The sequence below is a fragment of the Octopus sinensis genome, linkage group LG2 (assembly GCF_006345805.1).
Source record: "Octopus sinensis linkage group LG2, ASM634580v1, whole genome shotgun sequence".
In the NCBI taxonomy this organism is placed as follows: domain Eukaryota; kingdom Metazoa; phylum Mollusca; class Cephalopoda; order Octopoda; family Octopodidae; genus Octopus; species Octopus sinensis.
Window position 1 is genome coordinate 26,029,019 of NC_042998.1, and position 19,183 is coordinate 26,048,201.

The following is a 19,183-nucleotide window of genomic DNA, read 5'->3' on the forward strand; positions in this document are numbered from 1 at the left end:
GGACCCTCGTCGTTGTAACTGACAAAGTGCTTCTAGAATAAAGCTGATACTGAGCAAATTATAAAGTTGTTATTGTTTTTGTTCCCAGATCATTCCTAATCTTATAATCAAAGTTATTTCAGACTTGTCTTGTTTCTTACCCTTGACACAATGTACCTAAGACAACATCATCTAACCCTTTTGCTACTATATTTCTGTTAAAGTACTCTTCTCTTGTTTCAATTAATTTTGAAAATAATAAATTCATCATCATCATCATCATTGTTTAACATCCGCTTTCCATACTAGCATGGGTTGGACGATTTGACTGAGGTCTGGCAAACCAGATGGCTGCACCAGATTCCAGTCTGATCTGGCAGAGTTTCTACAGCTGGATGCCCTTCCTAACGCCAACCATGTGAGAGTGTAGTGAGTGCTTTTACGTGCCACCAGCATGAGGGCCAGTCAGGCAGAACTGGCAACAGCCACACTCAAATAGTACTTTTTATGTGCCACCTGCACAGGAGCCAGTCCAGCGGCACTGGCAACGACCTCGCTCGAATGCTTTTTTTCCCGTGCCACCAGCACAAGTGCTAGTAAGGCGATGCAGGTAATGATCATGCTCGAATGGTATCTTTCACGTGCCATCGGGCTGGAGGCCAGCTTACGATAAATTTGTCATTATTAAGCTGACGTTTGGAGCTTGTTGGAAGGTTTTAATTTGTATCACTTTAAACAGGAAGTTTATGTCATAGAATTGTTGGCAGTTTCAAGTGAGTTGCTATGAAAATGGCTAAGACATTTGGTGATGTGATCTGGAAGAGATTTTGGTTTATACAGGGAATTCAAAACATCTCACCGCTGTAACTATTTTATTGCAAAATAAATATTTATAGGATGGTATAAGACTACAAAAGAATATATTAGACTTTACAAGACTTGAGAAAAACTTTATAAGAGGTGTTGAAAGTGTTGTTCTTCATTTTCAATACATAAGTTCAATATAAATTCTTTTTCTACATATTTTCAACTCATAATTTTGCCACGTGGTGTATACTGAATCTTCAGTATCTTTACACCATGTATATTTCTACATATATATATATATATATATATATATTATATATATATATATATATATATATATATATATATATGTATGTATATATATATATATATCAAGATTGGAGCCTGGTACAACCATCTGGTTCGCCATCCCTCAGTCAAAATCGTCCAACCCATGCTAGCATGGAAAGTGGACGTTAAACGATGATGATGATGATGATGATGATATATATATACATACACATGTGCATATGCCCATATACAAATAATGTTTGTATGTGTGTATATCACAAATTACTTTGTGAATCCACGAATGTCAGTGCCTATAAAAAGCATCCAGTAACTCTATAAAGCAGTTGGCATTAGGAAGGGCATCAAGCTGTAGAATCCATGCCAAAACAGACAATGGAACGTGGTGCAGCTCTCAGCTGCTGTTTAATGACAGAAACAAGTAAAAGATTTTTTTTTAAATACCATGTTTCTTGGTCAAATATCATTGGCACATGTGAAATTGTAGTGAAAAAGTTTCTGAATCAGTTGCTTAGTTCTGGATGTGACCCACAGGAAGAGGATTTTACAAAGTAGTTTGAATGCCATATGTTATTCCCAGCTTTGTTAACAATAAATAAAACATTTCTAAAACCAGGTAACTTCTGTATTTGAATTTGAGATGGAGTGATGAAGGTCACAATTTATTTATTTGTGTATCATGTAGGGATGCTGAACGTACACCATTTTAATTGTTGGCATAATTTCATCATTTCTCTGAAGATAAGCTGGATTAGATGGTCAAAATTAGAATGGAGATGGGCTACCCTCAATTTTTCTGTCAGATATCTAACAGAATATCTGTCTAATTAGATATTCATGATGAACAACAACAATCATAACAACAACAAATCTCATAACAGCAACATAAAATGTAAAAATAATTGCCTTTCCCTTCTGGCTTATACACATTATTAAAAAAATAATAAATGTATGAAATTATCAACTCTTTCGTTTTTAGGAGAAAATGTCCTACAGGCTATAGATACAAAATTTCCTTTATTAAAAATATTTTATATCTCATCTCATCAAAAGTAAAGGAAATTTTAGGGTAACCAATCAAAGCCATAAATAAAAGGAATGTTTCTTATGATTTATCATTTTGAAATAAGGATTGATAATGTTGTGGAGGAGCAATATATAACCATTATAAGGAAATTAAATGGAAGGAATAATCAATCAATTTCTCACCTACTTTCCATATAAGGAAGATCTGTTAAATGCAAATGCAGATAAAATCTTCGCTTCAAAGCTTTGAATTGGATATTTTTTAAACTATTCTATTGAATATATCATAAATATGTAACAAACCGTAGATATGCAATAATTTTCTTTATTAACTGATTGATTTATGGCACTGTTATTAACGAGGAATTATCCAAAATAAATTGTAAATGCTTCCTTTTCTGACAAATACAGAACAAAAAAATACTATACTATATTGAAATTAATTTATTGAAAGCAGTATTCGGGTTTTGTACAAGTAATATCATTGCCAGGAATTTGATCAAGTAAGTTAATTAGTTTTACCATTTTAAAGTTTATTTTTTAAAAAAAAAAGCATTAAATGACACAATTAATCTTAATGTAGTTGAAGGATTTGGTTCATTTTTCAAACTACAAAATATTGGAATTCCACTGAATTAAATGTATCAGTCTAATTAAATATATTTTTTCTTCAAATAAGAACATTGATTCTTTTTTATTGCTGAAGGATATGTGAACATTGAAAAGCTATTTTGGAGGTTAAAAAAAAAAAAGACACAGAAGAAATAATGTAATTGATTTGTCATGAGTCTATTGTTTTGAATGTGAATACTCAAGCTGACAAAAGATTGCTGGTGAAGCCTTGAAGAACAACAATATTCAATAAAATTTAAATTTCTTATCAAATCCTAGTTTTTAATCATTCCAGTTTGTTTTTGTTTCCTCTGTTTCCTTTCAATTCTGTTATATTCTAGAACTGTACTTATTTTAGCTTTACAGTTCTTTGGTTTTCTTTGATATTTTTCACATCCATTGTTTCAGAATTCTTTTAATTGAATGCTTATCTGCCATACCTTTCACTCTAATTGATTTTGCTCACAAAACTATTCAGAAATCAGTTATCTGTAAATCTAATAAATATCATGCATTAGCTAGGTTTTCTGTTTTTCTTTTTTTTTTTTGTTTGCTTCGTTTGTTTGGGTTTTTTTCTTTTTAAGCTTAACTTCAACTTACCGCTTTTTCTATCATTCTATTCTTCATTGATGTATAGTTATTAATGTAAACTATTTTTGGCATAAGAATTGCTATGCAGTGATTGTATAATATCTACAGTACAAGAACAATCAATGGGAACGATTCCAAGATAGTTATTTGAAACCATTAAATAAAGGTATAAAAAGAAACTTAATAAAAGAAGTCTTTTAAAACTTCAGTATATATATTTCCTAATAATAAATTAAAGAAAGATTGAAAATAAGACATTGATGTTGAATGAATTCTTCAAGAAGTTTCAAATGGTAACAGTGGTAAGTTATTATAAGCATTTCTGCCTTTCTAAAGCTTCTTAAAAATCAAGGAGGATTCAAGATATTTAAAATCACTAACATATTTGTATTAGAGTTTACAATTAAATTTACAATTTTAATTGTCATTATATTAATATGATATAGAAATACTCACATGACAAGATAAAAGTGTGAACGTATGATAGAAATTGAATAACTCAGAAAGAATTAAGAACAAAATTGAATATATCAACGATAGGAACTGGAAATATTTCTATGTTCAATATTAATTTTATAAAAATGAAGAGATTCACTCGTACAAAAGATAATGAACAGTATTGTCGAGAACCAGGAAAAATGATTGGAAGCAAAAGATTTTGAAATGAGATACTAAGATGAAATGCAGATAGCAACAAGCATATCCAAGAAAATAATAACAAAAAAGGTTGACATTCAATAATCTGTGTGCATTAAGACTGATGCATTCAAAAGATTTAGTAATATTTTTGGCAAAATTATAGGAAATTCACACTTCATGCGGTGCAAACTGAGTCAACTGCTAACAATAAATGAAGGACAACAATGGTGTAAAAAAGAAAAAAAATCAGTATATCTTCTATATCTATTTCTTTACTACCCACAAGGGGCTAAACATAGAGGGGACAAACAAGAACAGACAAACGGATTGAGTCGATTATTTCCTATAATTTTACCAAAAATATTACTAAATCTTTTGTATGCATCAGTCTTATATAAAGGATGAAAGGCAAAATCGACCTTGGCGGAATTTGAACTCAGAACATAACGGCAAACGAAATACGGCTACACATTTCACCCGGCATGCTAACACTTCTGCCAGCTTGCCACCTTATATATATATATATCAGTATATCTTCTATATCATCATCATCATCGTCGTTTAACGTCCACTTTTCATGCTGGCATGGGTTGGATGGTTTGACTGAGGACTGGGAAGCCAGAAGACTGCACCAGGCTCCAATCCGATCTGGCGATGTTTCTACAGCTGGATGCTCTTCCTAACACCAACCACTCTGAGAGTGTAGTGGCTGTTTTTTATGTGCCACCGGCATGAGGGCCAGTTAGGCAGTCCTGGCATTGACCACGCTTGAATGGTGCTTTTTACGTGCTGCCAGCATGGGAGCCAGTCAGCTGGCACTGGTATCGACCACATTCAAATGGTGCTTTTTACGTGCCACCAGCACATGACCAGTCAGCCAGCACTGGCACTGGTGATGTCCATGATGATAATGGGGAAGATGGGAGAGTAGGGTGAAAGGGGGGAAACAGAAGAGGAGAAAGAGGCGGAGGAGAAATAAGGGAAAGGTTATGAGTAAATAAGGAAGGTTATTATAACCAAAATGATGTAGCTTATGATATTCATTAACTATTTAGCATTCTGCAAACACTATTATAATTATGAAATTTTCAATGACCACCCACTTTTAAATAAATTTTTGGTAGATGCAGGAGTGGCTTTGTGGTAAGTAGCTTGCTTACCAGCCACATGGTTCCGGGTTCATTCCCACTGTGTGGCATCTTGGGCAAATGTCTTCTACTATAGCTTTGGGCCGACCAAGCCTTGTGAGTGGATTTGGGAGACGGAAACTGAAAGAAGCCCGTCGTATATATGTATATATATATTTATATGTATGTGTGTGTATATGTTTGTGTGTCTGTGTTTGTTTGTCTCTCCAGCATCACTTGACAACCGATGCTGGTGTGTTTACATCCCTGTAACTTAGTGGTTCGGCAAAAGAGACCGATCGAATAAGTACACGGCTTACAAAGAATAAGTCCTGGGGTCGATTTGCTCGACTAAAGGCGGTGCTACAGCATGGCCACAGTCAAATGACTGAAGCAAGTAAAAGAGTAAAAGAGACAATTATTTCATAATCTATATCTCATCTGTGTAATCAGATTGATTTTTGTTTTATCAAATCATATTATATTCCTGGTCGCTGTGGATACTGCAATGCTACACTTTGATAATCTGTATTATGCTATTTTATGCTACAAGCAGGAACCATTTCCTTCTTTATCCAAATATATATTGGCTTCAATTTATGGGATTATCAAATACTTAAGAATGGTACTGTTTTTCTATTACTCTCTCTTTTTCTCCTACTCTCTGTTTCTCTGACTCTCTGTCAGTTTATCTGTTTGTGTGTATCTTGGTAAAATTCTGAGATTGATCTACTTTCTAACAAATATCTTTCAATTATTTCTGATCTATATTTTTATCAACACAACAAAAATATATATGTATGTGTGTGTGTATACTCTTTTTACTCTTTTACTTGTTTCAGTTATTTGACTGTGGCCATGATGGAGCACCGCCTTTAGTCGAGCAAATCGACTCCACGACTTATTCTTTGTATCAGTCTCTTTTGCCGAACCGCTAAGTTATGGGGACATAAACATACCAGCATTGGTTGTCAAGCGATGTTGAGGGGACAAACACAGATATACAACATATACACTCACATACATACATACATATATATATATAGATATATATATACGTACACATATGATGGTCTTCTTTCAGTTTCCATCTACCAAATCCACTCACAAAGCTTTGGTCTGCCCGAGGCTATAGTAGAAGACACTTTCCCAAGGTGCCACACAGTGGGACTGAACCCAGAACCATGTGGTTGGTAAGCAAACTACTTACCACACATCCACTCCTGTGCCTATATATATATATATATATATAAAGAGGAAAACAAGTGAGAAAAAGGTAGTAACATCATCCTAATCAAGACTGCCACTTTACGTTGGAAAATAGATTTTACTATATATATACGTGTGTGTAATTTTTATATTGTCAGTAGAGTCTGGTGATAGAATTACTAATGTCCAAATATAAATTATATTATTTTCCATTTATAAACACACATTACCATTTCAAAATCTATTCTCCATTTGTGAATCTTTGCAGGGTCTAAAGTTGAAATTTTAGATTTAAAAAGATTTCAAATATTTTTGTTCATTATCCTTTGCTAGTTAATATAAACATGAGTTACCAGAATGACAAAAATGATTTAAACCATTTCCTTATGCATTCTATGCTGAAACATAATTTCACATAATAACACCTGCTTTTATTCACATAATTTATTAAAAAAGGAAAGCAAAGCAGAGTATTAGTTTGTATCATTATTTTTGAATTCTTTTATTTTTTCAATCAGCTCATGTGTTTCTGTGCTTGAATAATAATTATGATAAAGATTGATTTTTTTCTCTCTCTTTAGGTATTAATATTTTGCTGATAATCTCAATTGTTATTTCCTTTTGCCATACAAATCTTTCACTAAAATTTTCACAGGGGATACCTAATATTTCCAGTCAATTTGAACTGCAAATGTTTCCAAGCTACAACTTTATTTATTTAAAGATTCAAGTAAACCTCTCAATGATATTTCTTATTCAATTTATTTCTTGTTATCTTTGGAGAAATGAAAACGATTCATATATAATATAATATATTTGTGTAAAATGACATTGACGTCTGAAATATTTATTCAGCATCTAGGAACGAATAAAAGAAGGGTTGATTTCTAATAAGATATATCTGGAATTCAGTGATGTAAATTTAATGAAGAGTCTAGCTTATTTTTTTTGTGTGTATGTCTTGGGAGTGTCATGATGACAATACCTATTTCTTTACTACTCACAAGGGGCTAAACACAGAGAGGACAAACAAGGTCAGACAAACGGATCAAGTCGATTATATCGACCCCAGTGTGTAACTGGTACTTAATTTATTGACCCTGAAAGGATGAAAGGCAAAGTCAACCTCGGTGGAATTTGAACTCAGAACCTAGCAGTAGACGAAATACCTATTTCTTTACTACCCACAAGGGGCTAAACACAGAGATGACAAACAAGGTCAGACAAACGGATCAAGTCGATTATATCGACCCCAGTGCATAACTGGTACTTATTTAATCGACCCCGAAAGGATGAAAGGCAAAGTCGACCTAGAGGAATTTGAACTTAGAATACTTATTTCTTTACTACCCACAAGGGGCTAAACACAGAGGGGACAAACAGGGACAGACAAACGGATTACGTCGATTACATCAACCCCAGTGTGTAACTGGTACTTAATTTATTGACCTCAAAAGGATGAAAGGCAAAGTCGACCTCGGCGGAATTTGAACTCATAATGTAACGGCAGACGAAATACGGCTACGCATTTCGCCCGGTGTGCTAACGTTTCTGCCAGCTCACCACCTTCATGTTGCCAATACTAACACACACTCAGATTCTATTCCAGTTTTTCTTTTATTTTTAGTTAGTTGGTTAAATATCAAACTAACTAACAAATCGATTGTTTGTTTAATGTGCAGTTAGTTAAACAATGAATTGATTGTTTGTTAGTCAAAGATTTTTTGTTACTGTTCACAACCTTTTCAGTGGCTTAGTGATTTCCCCTCTCACTCCAAGGTCTGCTCTGCATCTGTTTGAGAATTTGTCTTATGTCTGTGTTTACACATGCTTGTATGTATATATGTATGTGTGTGTGTGTGTATGTGTGTGTGTGTGTGTGTGTGTGTGTGTGCATGTGTGTGTGTAGATGTGTTTGGTTAGAAAAGGAGTAAAGGTGAGAGTAAACTTTTTGTGTAAAGTAGTGTTTCTCAACCGTTTTACCCTTGCATAACCCTTAAAATAAATTACATGTCTCAAGGAACCCCTGCACAAAAAAGATTATATACCATATCTTACTCATATTTTTTTCATCGTAGTTCACAAGGTAAACATCATATATATATATATATTTTATAGAGGGCATTATTACACATAAATGCCACATACTAGGAGGGATTCTTAAAGTCAAAACTAGTTTTGACTTTAAGAATCCCTTCTAGTGTGTGGCATTTATGTGTAATAATGCCCTCTATAAAATAAAAATGAATACATTTAAAGGAAAAAAAAAATTGATGGATTTTTTCTCTTATGAGGTTTTTCACGCTAACTACTTGATAAATTCTTGTAAAGATTTTATCCTATTTTAAAAATATATATATATATTGTAATATTACAATATTACAATAGCCAATATTACAATAACTAATAACATGTGCATGAATAGTAATATTATGATTATGACATTAGCATTAGTTTATCTCACTCTTTCTTGTGGACCCCCTAGAAACCTTTGGCAGAACCATAGCGTTCCAGGGAACCCTGGTTGAGAAACACTGGTGTAAAGCCTCAGCTGCAAATCCTTTATAATATACTTTTGATAAAATGACAGAATTTCATTGCAAAGAACAGACAATTTGTTAAATGCATTAGCAACGACAATGATAAAAAAAACAAACAATTATTATGGATAAATAAGGGTTTCTAATTTTGGGACAAGGCCAGCAATTGTGAGAGGAACGGGAAGTTGATTACATGGCCCCCAGTGCCCAACTGGTACTTATTCTATTAACCCCAAAGTCATCCCCAGTAAAAGAGACTAAAGAAATACAATTGAATATGTTTTCTAATGTGGTAATGATTTTACCAGCTCACCATCTTAAATGCCAACAGAAAATATAATTAAGGCGGCGAGCTGGCAGAAACGTTAGCATGCCGGGTGAAATGCTTAGTGGTATTTCATCTGCCGGGCGAGCTGGCAGAAACGTTAGCACGCCGGGCGAAATGCTTAGCGGTATTTCGTCTGCTGCTGCGTTCTGAGTTCAAATTCCGCCGAGGTCGACTTTGCCTTTCATCCTTTCAGGGTCGATTAAATAAGTACTAGTTACGCACTGGGGTCGATGTAATCGACTTAATCCGTTTGTCTGTCCTTGTTTGTCCTCTCTGTGTTTGGCCCCTTGTGGGTAGTAAAGAAATAGGTATTTCATCTGCCGCTATGTTCTGAGTCCAAATTCTGCCAAGGTTGACTTTGCCTTTCATCCTTTCGGGGTCGATAAATTAAGTACCAGTTACGCACTGGGGTCAATGTAATTGACTCAATCCATTTGTCTGTCTTGTTTGTCCCCTCTATGTTTGTTCCCTTGTGGGAAATAAAGAAATAAGAAATAAGAAAATATAATACAAAGAACAAGCTATCAAGAGAGCTTCTTAACGGACATTTAACTGCTTCAAAAAGCAGTCAAATTCTTTCAAATCATTACATCTTACCATTTTAGAATAGGACACACTGGATATAGTCCTGTTTTCTCTGTGCATAATAAAAAGATGGGGTAGTCATTGTTAGAATGCCTTTCATCATAATTTTGTTCAATGAGGCTTAATAAGGGATTAAATAATCCTTTCTACTATAGATACAAGGCCTCAAATTTTGGGAGAAGGAGCAAGTCAATTACATTGACCCAGTACACAAATGGTAATTAATTAACCACCTCAAAAGGATGAAAGGCTAAGTTGACCTCGGTGGAATATGAACTCAGAATAAAGGACTAAATAATAATAACAAAGCGAAGGAGCCTCTACATGGCCACTTGACCTGCTAGATATAGCAAGCAAATTTTGCTTAAATTACACCTTACTGCAATGGCTGGTTTGCTATTAGATATATGATGTTTTGAAAAATAAATATGGTATAGTCATGGTAGGAGCTCTTTTAATCATAGATCTGCTCAGTTAGAACCAACCTGGAGCCAAGCAACCACAACAACCAAAAAAAAAGCGAAAACAAAAACGTCAACAAATATTTTTTTTAAAAAAAAAGCAAGGCTAGACAAAAGCAGTGTAATGAATGACTTTAATCAGTGAGAACATATCACCTGCCAATCATGGAACGATAAAGGACATAAAGCCATTTCATTCATTTCTATTAACAAAGCTAGCATTATTCTCTCTTCTAATCAGTTTTTCTGTTTTATTTCTTTTTATTATGATAGATTTAAAATCAATATTACTGTGTTAGTGTTCTCTTGCAGCCTATTGACAACGTTAAAAAGAAAAGAAGAAAAAAAACAAAAACATTTCCTTCAACCACAAATTCCAAAATGTAACAGCAAGCAGTGAAAGAAAAACAAAGTTCGGAATGAAACAAGAAAATTAATCAGAGGTTTCACAAGAATTAAGATGCAAGAATCATATTAAAGATGTACAAGGCAAAATACCTACTCCAAAGTGCTGAGAAATGAATTCATAAAATATGTATTAGAACTCATGACAAATCAAGGAATTTGAATTGTAGAAATATATGTCTTACTCCAAAGCTTAATCATCATCATCATCATCATCATCATCATCACCATCACCATCACCACCACCACCACCACCATCACCATCACCATCATCATCATCATCATCATCATCATCATCATCGTTTAACGTCCGTTTTCCATGCTAGCACGGGTTGGGCGGGTCGACAGGGTTCTGGGAAGCCAGGAGGCTGTACCAGGCTCCAGTCTGATCTGGTAGTGTTTCTACAGCTTGATGCCCTTCCTAACGCCAACCACTCCATGAGTGTAGTGGGTGCTTTTTATGTACCACCGGCACAAGTGTCAGGAGAGGCTGGCAGCAGCCACGATCGGTTGGTGCTCTTTACGTGCCACCAGCACAGAAGCCAGTCAAGGCAGTGCTGGCATCAGCCACGTTCAGATGGTGCTTTTTACATGCCACCGGCACTGGTATCACAATTATAATTACCATTTGATATTTATTTTGATGTTGATGTACTTGACTCAATAGGTCTCCTCAAGCACAGCAGGTCATGTACCAACGGCAGAGAAGCCAGTCAAGGTGGCACTGGCATCAGCCACATTCAGATGGTGCTTTTTACGTGCCGCCGGTACATGTATCATAACTATGTATTAGAATTCATGACAAACCAAGGAATTTGAATTGTATAAATATATATGTCTCACTCCAAAGCTTAATCTAATTTAGATATTTCCTCGCAAGATGTTTTGCAACAAAATCTTCAGTGTCAGTTCCATCACTTTTTTCCTTTTCAGATTTCTTAATACATGCTGCTTGTTTCAGTCATTCAACTGCAGCCCATGCTGGGGCACCACCTTGAAGTATTTTTTTTCTTAGTTGAGCGAATTGATCTCAGGACTTATTCTATTTTCAGCCAATTATTCATTCTATCAGTCTCTTTTGCTGAACTGCTAAGTTTCAGGAATGTAAACATGCTAACACTGGTCCGCATGAAAGTGGCTGTGTACTCCACAGACATGCATACCCTTAATGATTGTTATTTTATATGAAATAATTAAATGACTTCAACACCAAAAGGTATTTTTAAGGCATGGTTGAGTATTTACGATGTTCATTTAATAACTATAAGGCTTTCTGTTCAGTCCCAAAATGTGGCCTTTTAGGAAAAGTGTTTTCTACTATAGCCCTGGGCCTATTGTTGCCTTAAGTTGGAAATGGTGTAGAAGCTTGAAGTCACACACACACACACATATACATACACGCTTATATACACACATAAAAAAGTAGCCTTATTTTGATTGAGCTAGCACAACAGTTAACTAATGTTTAGTTCTCCATGAAATTCCTCGTATTTTCAAATTTCAATAAAATATTGGTTTTAAATTTTAGCACGAAGCCAGCAATTTCAAGGGAGGAGATAAGTTGATCACTTCACTGCCAGTGCTCAGCTGGTGCTTATTTTATCGACCCTGAAGTGATAGGAGACAAGGTCGACCTTGGCTGGATTTGAACCCAGAACATAGCGAAGGGCAAAATGGCTCTAAGTATTTTTCCCAGACTGTTAAGGACTCTGCCAACCTACCACTTTATTTCAATTAAATATTCATTTCAAGGTCAGCAATTTCTAGGGTGGGGGCTAAGTTGATTACAATAATCCCAGTACTTAACTGGTAAATTTATCAACCTCAAAAAAGATGAAAGGCACAGAGCTGACCTCAGCAGATTTTGAACTCACAACATAAAGACAGACGAAATGCTGTTAAGCATTTTACCTGGCACGCAAGCAATTATGCCATCTCACTCCTTATTTCAATCAAGTATTAGGTTTTTTGTCCTCTGAGTTTTGCTTGGTATTATATACATTTGAATAATTTACAAAGTCTGTATCTGAGAGCGTGGAGGCGCGTAGCTTGGTGGTTAGGGTGTTGAACTCATGATCATAAGGTTGTGGTTTCGATTCTTGGACCGGGCGATGCATTGTGTTCTTGAGCAAGACACTTCATTTCACGTTGCTCCAGTTCATTCAGCTGGCAAAATTGAGCAATCCTGTGACAGACCGGTGTCCCGTTCAGGTGGGGAAGTTCTATGCCACTGAAACCAGGAAACCAGCCCTTACGAACCTGGCATGGCTTGAGAAGGAACATATAGTGGAGATACGTGGCTTAGTGGTTAAGGTGTTGAACTCATGATCATAAGGTTGTGGTTTCAATTCCTGGACCGGGCAATGCGTTGTGTTCTTAAGCAAAATAATTCATTTCATGTTGCTCCAGTGCACTCAGCTGGCGATAGATCGGCATCCCATCCAGGTGGGGGACTTCTACGCCACTGAAACTGAGAAACCAGCCGTTACAAACCTGGCATGGCTCGAGAAGGAACATTTAGTGGAGGCGCATGGCTTAGTGGTTAGGGTGTTGAACTCATGATTGTAAGGTTGTGAGGTTGTGGTTTCGATTCCTGGACTGACACTGAAACCGGGAAACTGACCCTTATGAGCCTGGCATGGCTCAAGAAGGAACATTTATTTTGTTTTTTATATCTGAGAGCAGAATAAAACAGGAGAGTTGGTTTAAAACCTTTTATTGCAATGTCACAAATCACTTAATCTTATGCAAGTTTCACTAACTAATACTGGTATGTTACATGATTGCATAACAGGACTGGAATACCAGACCTTCAGAGGAATATGGTAATTCAAAACAGAACTATGGACAAACAGAGGTTGGTCAACAGTGCAAAGGCACAAAAGTTGCTGCATGTGTAGGGTTATGTAATTCATGGTGTTCTAAGAAAACATATAAAGTCTATGGTGTCCTTGGACATCATCAGCAAAAATGAAGGAACTAATATGAATAATTGTAATAATAATAATAATAATAATAATAATAATAATAATAATAATAATATGTGTGTATATGTATGTATATGAATATATATATATGTATATGTGTGTGTATGTGTGTGTGTTTATGTGTGCATGTTTATCTATATCTATCTATCTATCTATCTATCTATCTATCTATCTATCTATCTATCTACTTATCTGTTTGTATACACACACACACATGTATATATATAAATATATTCATATATAAATTTATATAAATAAGGATAAGATCGATATTTTTAAATATCGATCTTATCAAATGGCCAGCATGGGAATAAAAACCTTACAAAGGTAATAATTATTTAAAATTATAATTTAGGGTATCTGAGAGATACCCTAAATTATAGTTTTATATATAAATGTATATATATATATACATATATATATATATATATATATATATATATATATACATACATATATTTATATACATATATTTATATGTAATAATATAGGGTAAGATTATTAATAATACTAATTTTACCAAACAGTCAGTACGTTAAAAAACCTTTTAGGTAAATTATACAAAATATTCTATAATTATATACATAATTATAATAAGGGGGCAACTAATTGCCTTACCACATATTGAATTAGAAATAGACGCTATAGCATCTATTTCTAATTCAGTACATGGTGAGGCAATTATCTGGCCCCTTATTATAATTATGTATATAATTATAGAATATTTTGTATATTTATCTGTATACATATATATATACTAGCAGTATCGCCCGGCTTTGCTCGGGTTTGTTTCGACCCTTTAGAATTGGAAGTTTTGAAAAGTAAAAATTTTGCATTATGTAGCTTGGTATTCTCTTTAAGTGAACATTTTTCTGGTTGAAATACACCGACAAATGGCGACACAGCAGTAAAAAAATCATAAACAGGGATTCTTATAGAAAAAAGCACCTTTTTGAAGTAAATAATTTTTGGTATTAACATGGTCCGATTTGAATTTTTTCTTCTACGGAAGGAAGAGCAAGCCTTCTTCTATCATATTCTCAATTTTGGTCAACTTACGCCGCAGGATCTCAGAGGAGATAGTGTTAGTTGAAGGCTACTAACATGCCATACACAGACAACTTCAGCTTTACATATATATATATATATGTGATTGTTTGTATTGTATATATATTTTTATAATGTTGGATATGAAACACCATAATAAAATTTGAAGAGATTCAGAAGCTAAAACAATGCATTTTATTACAAAGTAGATGTTTTTGTTTTTGTTTATTTATCTTTTTAATTTTTCAATCAAAAGATATTCTTCAAAGAGAAGAAGAGTTTAGCAGTATTGAGATAACAAAGTAAAGTGGTTGGACAGACAGACAAGTGAACCACTTGCATTCAGGCCCAGAGGCCAACAGAGACAGTTCAAAAATTATGACTGCACCAAGAGTAGCCGTTGCATTCAGAAACTATCTGCCAATCAAAACAATGGATAAACCAGTAACAAGTTTCTTCTATCTGCGGTGTAATGAAAGCACTCAACATCAACAGAAAAATACAAAAGACTTCTATTCCTTGATCATCTGGTTGAATAAGTTAGAACATAGGGAATCTTTTTTTGTGTGAGTGGGGAGTGATAAAATTTGAAACGTTGTGTTAAAATTTGAAGTTTTGGAAACCCAAACAACAAATGAACTAAAAAGAAATGTGTGTGTGTGTGTGTGCATGTGTGCACTGGTGGTGAAAAAGTTTGCTGTGCATTTACGTAGATTCAGGTTTGTTCCTGGATGATACCCTGAGCAAGTGAATTTTTTTTAGATTCTAGACGCAATGGTTCTCAGGTATTTTTAACCTTTTCGTTACCATATTTATTGTGAGATGCTCTGTGTTTCTCTCAATTATTTTAAATATAACAAAGAATTTAGTAAAATAACTTAGTTATCATTAAGTTAGTGTAAAGAATATAAATTGTGACTAAGGTTTGGTGGAAGATTTTAATTCAGGACTTATATATATATATATATGTATATATATATACTTAATAAAAGGGTTCAGCAAAGATTTGCTTCACCACACACCAAAGTTTAGAAATAGCAGCCAAAAATCTTAGCTATTTCTTCTACTTTAAAAAGGGACTCCTAGAGAAACCAAAATACTTGGTTTTCACAAGAAGAAATAGCTAAGATTTTTGGCTGCTATTTCTAAACTTCAGTATGTGGTGAAGCAAATCTTTGCTGAACCCTTTTATTAAGTATTACTTAAGTTTACCGTGAAATGGTCCTTGTTCATATCGAATTCTACTTGGTGAAATTATTGATTACTTCTTAATTAATTAATTTTACCCTTTGTTATTATATATATATATATATATATATACATGTATGTATGTATGTATAATTTAATGTACACTGTATTAAAATAAGAACTATTAATAATGTTTTGCTCTTGCGACAAGTGCTGAGGTAGATTTTTATAACTTGCTTTGTGTCTCCAAGCAATCTTTTGGCTCTGGGCGCATGGTTTCTTCTATTTGGGGAACAGGACACTATTACATGAGAATTCACAAGAAAAAAAGAAGGAAGGTTGATGCAAAAAGGGGAATGAGAAGGCAAAGGGTGAAAGAAAGGAAAGAAAACCACAAAAATTAGAGTCATATGTATGTATTATTTATAAATTCTATCCTGAACCAGGTAGCTGCATAGCAAAATTGTTAAGAACATAGAAATTCTTTACTATGAATCAATGACTGCAAAGTTAAAGTACAATGAGATGGTAATTTCATTATCCACTGTACAGCTGATGCCATGGGTGTAATTGCCAGACAGTTATGAAGTATGAAGACTAATTAAAAATGTAAGAGGGGGGGAGACGAGTGGAGGTTGGAGTGAGGAGGAGGAGGAGGAGGAGGAGGAAGACGAAGGAGGAGGAAGACGGGAGGAGGATGGGAGGAGAATGAAAGGGAGGAGGAGGAGGAGGAGGAAGACAGAAGGAGGAAGATGGGAGAAGGAAGAAGAGGAGGAGGAAGTTGGGGGAAGGAGGTAAACAAGGGAAGGAGGGAAATGAGGAGATGGAGGAGAAGGAGAAGATGGAAGAGGGAATGGAGGAGGAAGGCAAGCGGAGGAAGAAGACGGGAGGAGGAAGATGGGAGAAGGAAGAAGAGGAGGAGGAAGTGGAGGAGGAGGAAGAAAAAGAGGAAGAAGATGAGGAAGAAAAGGAGGAAGAAAAGGAGGCAGAGGGAGGCAGAGGGAGGAAGACAGAAGGAGGAAGATGGGAGGAGGAATACAGGAGGACAAGGAGGAAGACAGAAGGAGGAGGAAGACAGAAGGAGGAGGAAGACAGAAGGAGGAGGAAGACAGAAGGAGGAGGAAGACAGAAGGAGGAGGAAGACGGGAGGAGGATGGGAGGAGAATGAAAGGGAGGAGAATGAAAGGGAGGAGGAGGAGGAGGAAGACAGAAGGAGGAGGAAGACAGAAGGAGGAGGAAGACGAGAGGAGGAGGACGGGAGGAGGATGAGTTGCACTTTTCACTCATTCTTTGCTTCAAATCAATCATAACATAACAGCACATGCACCATTATGCAGTGTACCTACAGAATAATGCATTGTATATTCAAATGTTGTGGAAATGATATATTGAAATAGTCATTATCTGTCTTTATTTTTACAACTTCATGGACTACAACAACATATTCCGCATCGGCAATGTTCACACATTTGGAGCCTGTCACAGCTCAGTGGCTCATCAGATCCTGTCGGACAGCCCCGACCTAAGCCAACATGAAATACAGATGTTAAATTATGATGATGATGATGACGATGATGATGATGACCACACACATATGTATATCCTCATCATCATTTAACTTTCTGTTTTCACTGCTGACATGGATTGGATGGTTTGACAGGAGTAGACAAGCCAAAGAACCATACCATGCAGAGAATTTGGGACTTGAAATGTGGAGGTCGAGGTGAAAGTATCTTTGGACTAGGATCCTCACCCGAATGCTTGTAACAAACAAAATGGAGCGTAAGTTACCCTAAAACAAGAAAAGTTCCTCTGACATGCTCAGATACACTTTCTAGCTGCCAAATTTCACTCACAAGGCCTTAGTTGTCATGCAGCTATAACAGAAGATGCTTCATCAAACTGCTGTGTAGTGAGATCATACCCAGAACAGCAAAGCTGTGAAATAGACTTCTTAATGTCACAGCCATGCTCCTCATGAGGACTGTTGGTATTAAAAGAATTTTTTCCTCTTTAAATGAAGCACAGGTTAAAATAAGGTCTAAGGAGGATGGATGCTATTTGACATTAAAATACAGACAAGCAATTTACAACAATAGATAGAAAATGTTCCAATGGATATTGAGTGTTAACATACACGAAAATTTAAGTATAAGCATGTTTAGCAATCAGTTTGGCATTGAATTCGTTGATAGCTGTATATAGGAAGTGATCATTATATTTGTGTGAACGTATCATTTGAATAGAAATATTTTCTCATCAGTTTTACTTTCATTTTGCAATGTTTATTTAGATCAGATAGCTTGCATTGTAGCAATTTTTATTTTTACAGCTAGATGTTCTTCCCATTGCTAACAAGTCCAATGTAAAGTTGATGTGGAACTGCCCCGCCCCACATATACACACATTTTTTTCTTTTTTGCCAGTCAAACAAATTGGAGCAATCACAGATGATGACAATGACGATGATGATGTAATGATAAGGATGATAATAATAAGTTTAGGAAAAAGGTCAAAAGAGGTGAAAGAAGCTGGTATATAAATAAAAAAGAAAGACAGCAATGAAAGAATATGTAGAGCACACAGAATAAAACACAAAAAAGTAGAAAAGAAACATTAAAAGAATCATAAAGAGGAAAAAGTGCAGAGGTATGCCAAGAGTTTTGTTGGTGAATTTTGAGAAGAATTCTTTGAAGGAAGCAGTATTCTTCAGAAATTGTGATTGTATCACAATGGTTGAAAAGTTTTTCTAAAGTCTTTTGAAATTGCATGTTACCCCAGATGCCAATCGTATCATTGTTATCCAGCTGCTCCTCCTACTTGTATGTACCCCAGCTGTGTATATATATAAGCTTTTGACTATAGGCAGAAGGCCTGCAATTTGGGGGAGGGGAGAGTTGATTTCATCGACCCCCAGTGAGCAATGTTAACAAAATAAAGGCTTAATTAAGTTAAGTTTTCTTTGTGAAATACTGTTGTTTTGAATTTGCTGCAGAAAATGGTTTGTGTCTGTGATGGTGAGTGGGGCAGAGGCACTAGGAATGTGGCCTTAGAACCAAGGGGGTGGCACTCTGAAAAAGTTTTGGAACCACTGTACTAAAAGAAGAAAATAACATCTGTAGCTCCTAATTCTTGTTCAGACTTAAACCACACTCTCTCATGTTCATTCAATTCATTCCATAATTGTAATTTTAGACAACTGTAATTTCTCCCCACTTTATGTTTTGTAATTGTGCTAACACACCAAACATCATAAAGAAAGCACAGATATGGTTGCTTGATCTGTTAAAATTAGTAGCCAAATTCCCCTCAAATCACATCTTGCCATTTTACAACTGGAAAGCAACATTTCTATCCAGATTAC

The 19,183-nt window shown here is 35.2% G+C and overlaps 1 long non-coding RNA gene across 1 annotated transcript in view; it reads right to left on the bottom strand.

Moving 5' to 3' along the window:
- Nucleotides 1-995: 995 nt before the first annotated feature.
- The window catches only part of LOC118762245, a 20,735-nt gene continuing 2,547 nt past the window's right edge, over nucleotides 996-19,183 (bottom strand). Inside the window, exon 2 of the long non-coding RNA XR_004997998.1 lies at nucleotides 996-1,069. This is a non-coding gene — a long non-coding RNA (uncharacterized LOC118762245). The remainder of the gene's footprint in view (nucleotides 1,070-19,183) is intronic.